Below are 14,425 nucleotides of genomic sequence, written 5' to 3' on the forward strand. Positions count from 1 at the left end.
GTGAAGAAAGTACTTCTCTTTGTTGAACAATGTTAGCAGCAGCTTTGGCTCGATAGCTTTCGACGGAAGCCCAAACTTTTCCATCAACTGTTTCTGGTAGTCTGACAATAGGTCGTAGGGAATGGACATTTTCTCTGGTGCAACTGGAAGATCACTATGACGATCATGAATTTCTTGATCATACAACAGATCCACTTCGAGAAAGTAACCAATAGATGCATCATGTGGAATGCGAGTTATGTCTAGGTTCTCAATTTCTTCCTTTGTCAACCACTGAAACCCTCCATAGGGTAGCGACTCCCGCATTACTGATCCATACAGACCGTTAACGTCAATGTAGTTAATTATTCTTGTCGGTTGTGTTGGATCAAACTGCTCTGTTCCCGGAATATTTGCGGTCGCTTTTCGAAGAGAGCATTGTGTTACACCTCCTCGCAAGCCATTCTCAATTAGCAGGTACGCATCAGGGTCGTGAATGAGTTCTAGTTGTATCTCACTCATTTTTAGTGCGCAGGACATGCTTAACCCTGGGAGAGATACGAAATGCAGGGGTTCAATTTTGTGCACATCAAGTGTCCATTTGCGAAAGTTTTGAAACACGTCTGCTAAAAGCAGTGTGTCAGTGAGCAGGTACAAATCTGAATATTCGCCTAGACTTGTCATTTGGAATTTTTCGAAGACATTCTGCGCATGGTTGTAGTCTTCTTCACTTACTTCCACTCCATTGAGTGTATTGAAGAATTTCTCACGAGGTGGTAAACAAGGCTCATCATAGACATCGAAGTCAGTGATATGGCTGTAGCAAGAGACTCCCTTGCGAACGACAAGTCCAAAGTGTTCTTCGTTTGAGAAAAACTGTCGCAGACAATGAAAGTTTTCCACCCCCTTCTCACGCAGATTTTTCACCAACATTTCAAGACTTGCATTTAGGAAACTCAAACTGTCCATGAATCTAAAGGACCCAACGTCAATAGATTTGAATTTTTGACAGCTGCTGGCAATCACTCTTATTTTCGATTTTTTGAGCAAATGCAAATGAGACACAAGGAAACTCATATCATAGTTAGCATTGTGAGCAATGATTGGAATCATCTGAGGTGTTCTGAAATTGAGGTTGCACGATTGACACAAGGATTGTCGAAACGTTCCACTTACATGGTCATGGTCGCGCACTTTCTGTTTCTTTGCAAACGACTCTTTGCAAAAGTTACAGTGGGTGGCGGCGGCGTGCTGGCGTTCGTTCTCTTCGCTCATTTCCAGAGGTGCAATCTGCTGTATCCACTCCAAAATTTCGTCATGTAATCTGTGCAGTAGACTCATGAACACAGCAACACAATTTGGTCCACGAAAAAGGTGTTTCTGGAGAACATTTGAATCTGACGCTCGTATAACTAAGAGGCAGAAGGAGGAGGGGATATGATCTTCATACACATTTCCTCCATCAAGACATGGTGACAGGACACTCTCAAAGTCATACACACAGTAGAAAGGTACTTCAGCCAAAAGACGCTCACCAGCGAACTCTAAAGTGTCTCCTTTCTTTGGATAAACTGTCTTGCCTACTTTCTGAAGTTTGCACATGTTTATATGATTACTCAGGACAGCTTGTGTAGTGAAACCCATGGTACATCGCTTGCAATGGAAACGTCCACGTTTTTGAAACAAACCATTGAAATTTGTGATGACCACAAAATGAGAGTCAATCATGAGTAGATCCACATGTTTTTCGCATTCCTCGTTCACAACTTTTATAGGATAGACAAATTTCTCTTCCCTTTCATATGCATAGACATTAATGGTGATGCCATTTTGCTTTTCAAACATTTCTACATCTTTGGGATACGCGATGGGAAATGACTCTGGGAGCACATACTGAGATAAGTATGACCGATACGAGGATGCTCTATGTCTTCGAAATCGATCAGCAGGATGCAATCCTGCTATCACGGAAAATGCAAAACACATATTTTGCTCACCCTCGTGCAGACCGTAATCCACATTCAGTAAAGACCTATTCTTTCGTTTCAACTCTGCAGGCAGCTCAAAGTCACTACAACCGATTAGTTCAGGCAGTAGACGTCCAACATTGATAATGCATGTGAGAATACGAAAGAGGAAAAAACCAGAGCCTTCGATTTCGAGACTTTCCAAGTTGTGCGCAATTTCGCTGCCTGACTGAATAATAGCGGGTTCTATGTCAACTTCCGACCATACTGTCCTCACCTTGGAAGGCACGAATCGTGTATCAAGTCGTATCTCATCATCATCCACTGTATGTCGTCCAAGTTCTGCTTTGAGAAGGATGTAAAAACGTAATGGGAAACCAAAGTATCGCAACACACTACCAATATACTGTCCGTATAGATGAAAGAACGTTGTCACATCATGTCCAGCCTCGTCTCTGTCATGCAAGTGCAGCTCGAAGCGTCTTGTGTAATTTCGAAGTGTGCATAAAGTCTCACAGAATGGGATGCATGGTGTCTCCAGTTGGTGTACGTTTGCCAGATGAATTTGGAGTCCTACCGGTGTTGCGTAGAACTGTCGCTCATGTGGAGCACACAAGTGACAGGTGACCATGATTTCCGAAGTTACTTTTTCTTCCCATTAGTGAAAATGATGTCTGGATACGCCAACTTCTTGCCATTGCGGTATCCATCCTTCTTCTCCATTTGGAGGTTTGGTAACTGTCTCATCTCTTCCAGGTCTTCGTCCGAAAGTCGCTTGAATCTATTCGGAAGGTAGACTTTCACCTTGGTCTCATTATCTGTCAGTAATTCTACGTAGACAGTGTCTCCATACATTGTCTCAATTCTGCGAATATCCAGAACATCAAATTTTTGATTCTTCGATAACATACTCATCTTTTGAATTTCTCCATCTCCCGACTTTTTCAGTTTGTTGAGTTTCTCCAAAATCGATGACATGCTTTCCTCGGAAAACTGAAAAAACGCATGGGGGAAAAGTTAGTTGACTCAACATGTACCCAGAGGGCGGCATACCTCTTCACGCTCAGATTCTCACTGAAGAAAACCCAATGTGTGTGACGGCTTATATACGAAAGACAACTCAACATTTTTTTCGCAAATCATGACCTTGAATGTCTGAACAGTGAACAAACATGCATATAGTCACGTTATATCTTGTCAGGCCTTTTGAAAGTCTGCATCCTCCTCACACCACATGGTGAACGAACTTGTGTAGACATGTTATATCTTGTTAGTTCTTGAAACATCTTGCATGGACATGTGCTACAGCCTTGAACCTGCTGTCTGCATCTTTTTTTCTAACCTGCATAGACATGTTATGTCTTGCCAGATCTTTAAGACCTTGTATAGTCGTCTGCAAACCCGAACGTAATCTCCACATTTTCTTATATTATTTCCTCTTAAGCAGTTGCTGCAACACGTTTTCTTTTTTTTATTATGTGGAGTCTTTAAAAGAAATATATTTATGAAGTTACGAAAGAGACAGTTATAAAAGCGAGTTTGAAATAGTAAAATGTGCAGTAGCTCTTGACGGTGACACCAGAGTGCCATGGCAAAGGAGAGCTCAAGGTGGTCCGATATTGAAACTCAACCCGGTGATTCGTGGTCCTCATCAGACAGTGATGAAGAAACACCAGACGGAGATGAGTGCGACAAATCGAACAAAAGTGTCTTTCGTATGCTAGCACCATGTCGCCAGCAGCACAGATCGTGGAAAGAACTTTCCAGGTGTGGTCTAATGGAGACGAAACGAATGTCTTTGGCGGAGGCTTTCAAGATTGTCACCAATATAGTCCTCTTTCAAGAACTCCCCAAAAGTCTTCCAAACATTGGCGTCTGGGAGACTGCCAAAACCATGTATGCGAGTCTCAATAGAGAGCGTTTCGTTTCATACGACACACCATTCGGTTTGTTAACCAACTGGTCACACAAAATCGATGATTTGATGGACTACAAACAACAAATCGATCCTCTGTTGCTTTCAACAGAAAGCATATGTTTTATCGAAATCGCTGTGAAGTTGGGATACCACTCAACAGCAAAGTTCATCATGCTGTTCGTGATTGACTTTCTCAATTGTCGACTTGAAAACTAATGTATAGCAACTGTCAAATAAATTCAGATTCTATGAAAAAACTTTCTCAGTTGCCTCTAGCAAGTAGATTGGAGCGGTGTCTCTCTCCTACATGCGCTGCGAGTTTCTGAAACTTCACATAACATCATACTGTATAGTATTTCACTGTGAAAAAAAAGATGACCGAGGTTGAATCGTACCGCTTCATTACTCCTGCTTCGATAACCATTTCGGGGCAAAGTCAGAGTGGAAAAACAACGTTGGTAACAAGACTTTTGACTCACAGAGCATCCGTTTTTGACAAACCATTTGATCGTATATTTTACATATACTTATACAAGCAACCAATCTTTGACAAATTCCCCGAGGTCACATTTACGCGAGATATACCAGATAACTTGGAGAATGTCAGAAATTCTTTAATCATATTTGACGACTGTCTGGCCGACAAAGGTCGACTTAAAGAAATCTGTAATTTCTACGTTGCCGGCTGTCACCATCTAAATTGTTCATGTATTTTTATTACACAATATTTATTCGTCAACGAGCCCCTATATCGGTGCATTCAGTTTAATAGCAGCGCTCTGATTTTGTGTCGTTCTGCACGTATAGCGGATCAGATGCAGTTACTTTCACGACAGTTGTTTGGTCGAGGTAAAGGTGATTTGCTCTCCACCATATATAAAGATGCATGCAAGGAACCATATTCATACGTAGTAATCGATTTGTCTCAAAAGTGTCCGGACCACCTACGAGTGTGGACAAATATTTTCCCCGACGACCGACGGCAGATAGTATATAAAACATGAAGCGTGTGCGGAACAATATTCATTTCCTGCACTTGCTGGCCGAAACAAAGTCACCCGAACAACGTTACCATCTCCTGGAACATGCTACAAAGAATCAGTTAACAGCTATTAGAGAGATTTGTATAAATCTCTGTAAAGGGAACATCCAAGTGACTCCGAGTGTGCGAAAAAAACTGAAACCTTATGCAACCCCAATTCGAGCATTGGCAAAACGAGACGGCAGCAGTGTACAGAAAGTTCGCAGAGTATTGCAACAAACTGGTGGGTTTTTGCAGTTCCTCTTGCCACCACTACTCGGTCTCATCTCATCGCTAGGTGGCAGAGCGATTGCAAAAGCAATCGGTGTATAACTCATGCAGAAGTACGAGCTTGTTCCATATCGCGAATCTCCTATTCCTGAAATACTGCACAAGAATGAACCGGATGACATCAAAGCAAAAGAGATAATTCAATATCTCCACTCTTTGCTGCATCCCAATGTGGCGACGGATAGGACTACGACAGCTACAAGGAGAGAAGAGAGCGCACAGACGACAGAAGATGAGAGAAGTGACGCTGTCGCTGCTTTTATGAGCAGTGGTTATAAGGTCAAAGCCAAACAACTTTTGCATATACTGCAGCAAACCATTTCCTGGGATCCGAAAACCTATCAGATCATTATTGATGGACGGCCACAAGAGGATACCAATATAATTGACCTCGTTTATTATCTCGTATCCAGAGCTCGTAGTACTCCGAGACCTCCATATCTTGATCGCATGTTACCTCATCTGGAGAAATTGAATTTGCCGTCACTCATTGTACCCTCATCGCGTCTTCAAAAGGGTGTCACAGTATCGACTTCAAGCAGACGCTCACCAACTCTCGCTACTGAAACATCGCCACCGCTTACACGTGCTGCAAAACGCGCTCGCCATCAACAATGGATTCTCTTCTAGCTCAAGATGAAAAGAGTTACTTTGAAGATGCAAAGATACTGTCTCACTTCCCCTCAAGACATCATAAAAAGGTATTGGCAATGCTTCAACTAATAACAACTGTACTGGCGTACGACGAGAGTGGAAGAGTTATCTGTCACGGCAGAGTGATTCCCCAATCGTCTATTGTGGAGTTATTGCAGTACGAACTTCACAATAAGCAGCCCGCTTGGATGAGAGGTGACGTTTCAGCTACGATTAATGCATATCTGACTCTCGACGCTCTTCGAGTGCACGGCAGGAAGCGAAAGTGTTGATGGCTGCCTACTACGATCCACAACATGTTGCCAGTTTTGGCGGAATACAGAGACTTGCGCAAGGCATTCGTGTAAAGAAGAGCAAAGTTGTCAAGTTTCTGGAGACGAGTGACCCTTACAGTCTGCACAAAGAGTTCAAGAGACCTTCGGTGTTCCGTAAAATAGTAGCTCTTGGTGTGAAGGAAACCTTCCAAAGTGACCTGAAGGATGTACAGAAACTTAAACATCATAACAGCGGCTTTCGCTATTTGCTATTCTGCATTGACGTTTTTTCTCGCCTTCTTGCAGTTGAGCCCATTCGTAATAAAAGACCTCCTGAGATAGTACGTGCTTTAGCGCTTGCCTTCAGACGAATCGGAACACCCCGTCTTCTGCATACGGATCGCGGTGGCGAGTTCGTCAACAGTTTAGTGCAAACGTTTTTAAAGAAAAAGGGTATTCATTGGTATAGCTCACATAGCCAGTACAAAGCAGCGCACGTCGAGAGACTTCAAAGGACTATAATGTCTACACTATATCGTATCTTTACATATCAGGGTCACAAACGATATCTAGACATCCTACCTCTCGTAGTAAAAGCATACAACAATCGAATACATAGATCTCTTTCTGCTAGACCCGTGGATGTAAACAAAGGAAATGAACACATTTTTCGAGCAAGACTCTACCCCACCCCAGCTGGACCACCAAAGCAACCACGATACAACGTTGGAAATATCGTGCGTATTGCTAAATACAGACATCAGTTGGTAAAGAAGTACTTAAGTTCTGCAACAACAGAATTGTTTATTGTGCGAGCTATCAAACTGGGTTATCCCAATACCTACCTATTACGTGACCTGAACAATGAGGATATCATTGGTGGTTTTTATGAGAGCGAACTTGTACGAGTGCGACAAATTCCAACAGTAGAAAAGATTATAAAAAGACGAGTCAAGAATGGCGAGCTTCAGTACTTGATTCACTCTGGTGACAGCTCGAAGTGGGTACCGGGAAATTATCTTTTTGATTGACTGGCTGAATATGGACTGTTCACAGACTTCGGATGTACCTGAGGGAGGCAGGACTATCGAATACCTCGATTTTCGAGTGCAAGATCTGTGTGGAAAGCCTCATGCAACGTGGAAAGAAATGATGGACTGCAGTTTGACAGAGGGATCCGACCCAGTGATAGTGGAAGCCTTTAAGGTAGTCACAGACATGGTGCTATTTCAAACGATGCCAGATCCCCCTCCAAGTAGGGATGTTTGGAAGATTGCAAAGAAAATCTATGCTGGAGTCCACAGTGGCTGTTCACTGAGGTCGTCCCCAGGAGGTTTGAAAGTAATCCAAGACTGGGCATGCACAATTGACAGTCTGTTGCTTTACGTGGATGAAGTGGATGCTATACGAATTGCTGAAGAGAGTCTATGTTTCATGGAGTATGCCGTCCGCTCAAAACTTCATTTTGTGGCAGGCTACATTAGTATGATGACCATTGACCTTCTTAAAAATAGACTGTTGCCTAAAAAAAATTCCATGTAGCAAAAGCGAAACAAAAATTCTCTTTAAAGCCTCGTTCTTGTCATTTCACTGTGTGACATGGATAAGTGCGGGTGGCTTGTCACTTCTCTTGGATTCCATATATGTCTAGCAATAGTACTGATATTACAGTTTAAAAAGCCACAATTTTCCACTGTACTTCAACAAGGCAACTGTAGCCTGGAGGTAGAACTGGAGGAATACGTTTATGTGCACAGGTGCCCCTCGGACTTGCTCTCCATTAGAATGTGGGATAAAGATGGTCGAGCGAAGCGCTATGGTGTTACACTGACACAAAACGAGACGCGTCAGTTGGATGAATGTCTCCATCGAATCAATGTTAATGAAACATTTCATTACCAGCATGAGTGTTTGCAAGTGTGTTGTCTATGTGATGAACGCACGTTGACACTCCGTCGGTGTCCTGGCAACATGTACTCTCTGAGTCGAATGGTTGGCAGACAACCTTCCGGCTATGGAATTTCCCTGTCGAAAAAAGCCATCACTTCACTGTCCTTATATCTGAATAATAAAAGTGTTATGTCTTGAAAAAGTATGTCTCTAAAGCTTACCATGTTCGTAATCCTCACAGCGTCAGCTGGGAGGGATTTTCATTTTTCCTCCTCAGGAATTTCTTCTTATGTAACCACGCGAGGATCGATTAGTATCGGCTCTCAGGAAAAAAGTGAAAGATGGTGTGATTCGCATGCCTTCCCCCTCCCAACGGATAACAAGTCTCAAGGCTGGTTAGCAATCAGGTAGGAATCGCTTGTGAAATGCGTAATAGGGATTCTGGAGAAAAACAAAGAGAAGCTAATTTACACGAGTTGCATTGCAAGTATGAGGAACACCAATACTGGAGTCACGTTTGGCGAAAAGAAACTATTCACTACTTAAGAAAGACTAAATAAGACTCCATTATCTACACGTACGTCTTCGCAAGTCAAGAAAAAAACTGTCAAGTGAATGTAATTTATAAAAGATGCAAAGCAGCCAGGTACAGTCGTATGGGGAAAAACCAATGCCAGACACGCATTCGAGATAGCGATCAAGGAGAAAAAGAGGTTATTCGTTGATCAAGTCGCCACGGGGGTTGTTATCTACATCCTCAACAAGATACTTTGTACGAAAACATGCAAAGAGTGACTAATTCATATGGGTTACACGATCAAGAGTGTAAGGAAAAGGCGATATGCTTAATTGCTACAAAGAACAACGAAAGAACGAGAGAGATTAGTCAGACATAGTTGACTATATAAGGTTACTTGATAGCCACATGCCGTGTGTCAGTGTACGTCTTCAGTGACCGCCGGCATGTCTCGTAAGTATTCTTCCTTACGTACTAGTGTCGCCTTTTCGGGTCACTATGACTTGTTAGCATAAGAGAAAATCACTTATGTATATAGCACGAGAAGTATGATATATCGAATAATATATTTGGGAAGCTTTTTCGAAAAAATGACTGAAAGAGGGTTCCACTTTCTAGGAAAGACATATCTTTGAGGTCTGTGACTTGCTCGGAGTTGCTGTGCTTCATGCATCCATGTAGTCCTCTATGAGTAGGTGTTTTGTAGGACCTTTCCAAAAAGTTTTTTCAACTCACTGGAAACGCACACTTTCTAGGAGTATCCCTCCGGTCCAAATAGTCATGTCCATGATTTTGAGTTGCTGTGCAGCTGTGCTTCAGACATCCATGCAGTCCCCTAAGGGTAGGTGTGGTCTTTGCAAAGCTCTCTCGACTCAGTGGAGCGTACACACTTTTTCTAGGATCGCCATCCAGGTCCATTTTTCGTCAAATTGTTGCGCCCATGCTTCGAGTGTGTGTGCATCAGGCAACCATGTAGTCTTCCACGGGTATGTGTCTTTGTAGAACAATTCAAATAATTTACTCACCTGAGCATAATTTTTTCTAGGATCACCCCCATGTCCATTCAAAATGTCGTGTCCATGCTCCAAACTGCTGTGCTTCATGCAATCGTCTTACAATGAAAATAAAATATAAAAAACGAGACATATGTTTGGTTATCAATCACTTGCATGAGCCGGGGCGGGGCCGGCGCGAGATTGGTTTGGGCTATCTTGCTCTCAGCGTACTGCTAACAGCGCCTGGCTAGTTATGTCACTGCTAAATACGCACGGCAACGTCTGGAGAGCTCCCAGCGTCCTGCTAACAACGTCTGGCTAGCTATGTCATTTGCTAACTACGTACTGTGGCTACCGTACTCCGTCGGCCCCAGCGTAGAGCAATGTGTTGCTAGAATTACGTGATTGCTCCCAGCGTCTACTGCTCCCAGCGTCTGGCTGGCTATCTCAGTGCTAACTACGTACTGCATGCTCCCAGCGTCCTGCTAACAACGTCTGGCTAGGTATGTCATTGCTAACTACGCACTGCTCCCAGTGTAGAGCAACGTGTTGCTAGAATTACGTGATTGCTCCCAGCGTCTAGCTAGGTATCTCAGTGCTAACTACGTACTGCTCCCAGTGTAGAGCTCCAAGTGTAGTGTCGCGTGTCGATATAGTTACGTCATAGCTCCCAAAGTCCAGTTCTGGCACTACTGGTGATATCACGAAGCAGCTGGAGCTCGAAGCCTGCAAGATTAAAATTAGAATGACACATACGGTTCACCAATGCCAAAATTGCATAACAAGAAAGAGACTAGGGAGGGAGCATATCAATGCTGCCACGAGGAAGTGGTGCACCATGGGAGGCCTTACAAGGTCACCTGTTGAGGCACCAGCCAAGGGGAACGTACCTAGGGAGGAGCCTCAGGTTGTCTGACTCCCTGGAGCAAGAACTGAGGCATGGGGCAGCTGGAGCTCGGAGGGTGCAAGATTAAACTTACTCAGGTCACACATACAGCTCTCCAAGGTGAAGGTTGCATGAGAAGAATGATGTTACGGGGTATAGCATTCAAACGCAGCTGCTGGGAAGAGGTGCGACCCATGAGGCCTTAGAAGCTGTTCTGTGGAGCGGCGGGCCACGAGAAAGGACTCAGGGAGGAGCCTGAGAGCATCAGACTCCCCGGATCCAGGATCCAGGAGATGCCACGGAGGAAGTGGAGCTCGAAATCTGCAAGGTTAAAATTAGGATCACACATACAGCTCTCCAAGGTTAAACCGGCATGACAAGAAAGAGGCTAGTGGAGATAGGAGTTGAACAGCGCTGCGAGGAAGTAGTGCAACCCAGGAGGCCAAGCAAAAGAGCAGGGTTAGGCCAAGCTTGGCAATAGTTAAGCTGGCCTATCTGGCCTTGGTTGATACATCATTGGCCAACAATCATGTTTCTTGATACGGATCTGTACCCTGGCCAATTACCTGCCAAGCACTGGTCAGCCTACATTGTGACAAAACACAGACCTACGGCACCGATCATATGCATACTCAATTGTCTCGCAGTGTAATGGTAATGATTTATCATTCTTTGTTTGTTGCTCGTATTTCCCACAACTCATAGTGAGGACAGCCTTTCAAAGCAAAAATAAAATGAAACTAAAATTGAGAGGGAGAATCATAAAAGCTTGCATGACCGAGACCACTAGACCCAAACACCCAACAAAGAAAAGCAATTGCACTTCTTTCCTGAGGAAGAACAGATACCATACATAGGTTGTCTCGTGAGCTTCCACAAATCCGAGAGTCCTGTTTGCCTGTTAGTCAAACTGAAGGGTGAGGTGTCTATGTTTAAGTTGATGCATGCAAAAGCAACACTGAAATGATGAATTGCTTGTTGTATTAACTGACCATGAAGATAACCTCTCTGTTTCTTACTGCTTGAGGTTTAAGACATTCACTTGGTCCATCGAAAGTCGAACTTATGCACTGCTACACCATTCCGCGCGACCCTCTCCCCAAGGCAACATTCCGAGGTTAGACCAAGCTTGGCAAGTGCTCGGAGGGGCAAGGAGGAGCCTGAAGGCTCTGTATTCCCTGGAGCTGTGAGGCTTCAAGATTAAAATTAAGATCACACATACAGCTTTCGAAAGTGAAAGTTACATGACAGAAAAGATCACGGAGCAGCTGAAGCTCAATATTAAAATTAGGGTGACATAGACAACTCTCCAAGGTGAAGGCGCATTACAAGAAAGAGAAGATGGAAGATATCTAGGGACTTCCGTTTTCCGCGATTCCGCGAAATGTCGTGGAATTCATCGTGGTATCCTTCATTTGGCACAGAATTTCATAGAATCCTTAATTTTTAGGGGTGTGCAGATATTTGTGTGCTCGAATTCAAATCGAATATCAATCACTCGAAGTATTCTATTCGCGAATCGAATACCCAATAATAGGGTTTCCGGATTTCAACCGAATACACACGACACCCCTCGAAAGTGGGGTTCACCTGACGCTTCCCTAAATGAGGTGAAGAAAGCGGCTTTATGAAATTGTTTATGCTGCAGCACAAACACAGACAGATTGTAGTTTAGCTTAAGATAACTTTAGCCCAAGTTTATTGTGTATGCTTCGCCTGAGGAAGGGGTGGCATCCCTCCTGTATTGAGTTTCCCCAAGAACACGTTGACATCCCTCACTCATCCTGAGGATATCACTGTGGGACAGAAATAATATCCTGGGAATGTCCCCAAAGGATCCTCAATTTGTTAGAAAAGTGTTAGAAGGAGACTCCAGAGATGATCCTGGGTACAACATCTGGAGACAGAAATGGGATAGTCTCAGGAGCACTATGGGGTCATGTTCTTCTGCATGTAGCTATAGTGAATCTTCTTTCATTTCTCTCATTTAGAAGTGAGCAGACGTTTACAGTAGAAATAAACTATTTTTCCAGTTTTTCAACCTTGACCACCAGCTTGTCATTTTCAGTTTCTCCTCTTCGATTGTTTTCGATGACGAAGAATGGGTGCCGCGGTATAAAAAGCAAAAATATAGAAGGTCCTCTGCCACTCCGTCTAAGGCAGTCCACTTTGACAGCAATATGCGGTTCGCAAATAAAACATATACCATATATTGCTTGTCTTATGAACTCCTGCATGTGCGGGAGTCCTCCTAGCATCTCAGTCAAAACGAAGGGTGAGGTATCTAAGTTTCATTAAATTTCATGCATAAAAAACACTGCAGTGACGAATTCCTTAGAGTAGGTTACAACGAAGGTAACGTCCTTGTTTCTTACTTAGTTGATTTCAAACATCCATCGAAGGTCAAGCACGCGCTGTAATATGCAATCGCATTTCAGTATCTTCCACGGAAATGCTCCATGTAGCATCCCTCCAGGGACCTTACTCGGATGTTAATGGCAACGAGATCACAACGAAAGACTAGCTTTATCCCACATTCATACCTGCCAACTTCGGAACAACCAAGTGGGAAAAAGCTGATGATGGGAGGCTTTTATTTGCACATGTAACAGGAGCATGCTTGACCTCAGTAGGCACATCAGGCAGAGACTTTGCCCTCTCGAAGAAATTTTCGAAGTGTCAAGCTGTGACAAGGCCATGACACTTTCTCAAAAGAGCGCGAAGGCACAAAACTATGTCTCTGTTCTCTTCGCGATGCTGAACTGCGCTCACATTCAACACGACCAGTCATTCAGCACAACCTAAGTAATGGGTCTGATATTCAAAACCTATCTGGACTTCCCAGGAGAGCTTAAACATAATAGCTGTTGAACAAGTTAGTTAACGAGTCATTAAAAATTTGCTTGCACAATACATCAGAACCATCAGTCACAGTCGTACATCGCTGTGGTCAGTTCAGCGCGTTCAGCGCGAGTATCATGAGCTCTTGCGCGTGGTTTCCCATTTCACCGACAATTGCATCCGACTTAGTTCAAAGCACAATCCTCCAGTGTGTTTCCAACTCCCGACGATGCAAGGAGTTTTGCATTGTCGGGAGTTGGGTGTTTGAGGACGAAGGCCCGCGCGGATAACATCGTAGTGCTTGTCTTGCTTTCTTAAAGACTGACCAAAGCTTGCATTGTTTGTCTTGGCATTTAGTGTGGTTATTCTCCTTCCTCGACGTAACATGGGTAACAATGTCGGTCCACCCCGCAGTCCACCCGTCGGTCCAACATGCAGAATACTGATGTCGCAGCCGTAAACTGTCCAGAACGCATGGTGCCCTTCCTGGACGCGATCACGCGTCCCAATTCATCTGTGTTCTGCGTATTGCTTCAGAAACATGTGTAGATACTTGTTTCGCTTACACAGAGCCATGGTGTGCAATATGCAAGGCAGACACAGTGCAAAGGCAATTTTGTCGCTCGAAAACGTGGAGGAAATGCCTGGAAACTAGAAGTGCTAGAACTAGAACCACTACCGCAGAAACCTTGAACTTCGTAACATAGAGGCTCCGGAAAGAGGTAGCGATGCCGATGGCAATAGGGCTGGTATTGGATTGACGTTTACGTCTGTGTGGCCAGAGAAAAAGCAGGCATTCGAGATACAGAGGGAGAAAACATTTTCCGGGAGATCTGCTTCTCGATCGTACAATCGTACAAACCGGTCTGAATCCGGGAGTCTCCCGGATCAATCGGGAGAGTTGGCAGGTATGCACATTAAACCCAGTGGATGGAGTATTCACTGATATCATTCAATTTGTAGTTGTACCTTGTATTTTCTTGTAGTATTTTTCGTACTGTATACATGACCACTGCTGGTACAGTTGAATTTGGTTATGACAAACAAAGGGGAACACAAATTATTGGGAGGAGGCATTGAAATGTGCAACGCAGTATTAAACTAATTTAGTTCTCCTATATATGTCCTCCGGCTGACGGCCGCAGGACGTACGCAAATGACTATCACTGGAAGATCCAATGATGACACTCTGGATCTCCTCCGAACATTCCA

At 43.8% G+C, this 14,425-nt stretch overlaps 2 long non-coding RNA genes across 3 annotated transcripts; one reads left to right on the forward strand and one right to left on the reverse strand.

Annotated features, from left to right (window-relative positions):
* Nucleotides 1-813: 813 nt before the first annotated feature.
* On the reverse strand, nt 814-8,736 carry LOC135378665 (uncharacterized). Of its 2 annotated transcripts, XR_010418518.1 has the most exons (4): nt 8,196-8,736; nt 7,984-8,109; nt 2,858-2,939; nt 814-2,727 (listed from the first exon to the last, which is right to left on the reverse strand). It is a non-coding gene; the product is annotated as an uncharacterized LOC135378665 (long non-coding RNA). The 2 variants fall into 2 exon arrangements; XR_010418517.1 differs by having other exon boundaries at nt 814-2,939.
* Nucleotides 8,737-8,920: 184 nt separating this feature from the next.
* Nucleotides 8,921-9,654, forward strand: LOC135370622 (uncharacterized). The gene is made up of 5 exons (XR_010415400.1): nt 8,921-8,944; nt 9,110-9,182; nt 9,247-9,332; nt 9,391-9,477; nt 9,537-9,654. It is a non-coding gene; the product is annotated as an uncharacterized LOC135370622 (long non-coding RNA).
* Nucleotides 9,655-14,425: the final 4,771 nt, after the last annotated feature.

The sequence above is a fragment of the Ornithodoros turicata genome, chromosome 1 (assembly GCF_037126465.1).
Source record: "Ornithodoros turicata isolate Travis chromosome 1, ASM3712646v1, whole genome shotgun sequence".
Taxonomy (NCBI): Eukaryota; Metazoa; Arthropoda; class Arachnida; order Ixodida; family Argasidae; genus Ornithodoros; species Ornithodoros turicata.